Here is a 318-nt window from a genome sequence, read left to right on the forward strand (position 1 = left end):
GTTTGCTGATGTGTATATTTATTCTTTTTTTTTTGTTTTGATGACACTTAAAACATATAAAACAGCCTGGGGTGTATATGCAGCTTTTTTGTTTTCTTTGTCTTTTCTTTCCTTTTGCTTTTTCCTCGGCGACACCCTTGGGGTGTACATACATGAATACGTGTATGTGTTTTGAAAAAGTTTAATATTATAAATAAAATTAAATTTTTTCATTCGTTTCTCTTTTTTCTTCTATTATGTTATCACGCGTGTGTGTGTGTGTATGTTGCGGTGTCTGTACACCTCAGGCTCAGCTGAAAGCGAATCTATCTAAGCATG

Source organism: Eimeria mitis, genomic scaffold (assembly GCF_000499745.2).
Source record: "Eimeria mitis Houghton genomic scaffold, Emh_scaff2740, whole genome shotgun sequence".
NCBI classification, from domain to species: Eukaryota; Apicomplexa; class Conoidasida; order Eucoccidiorida; family Eimeriidae; genus Eimeria; species Eimeria mitis.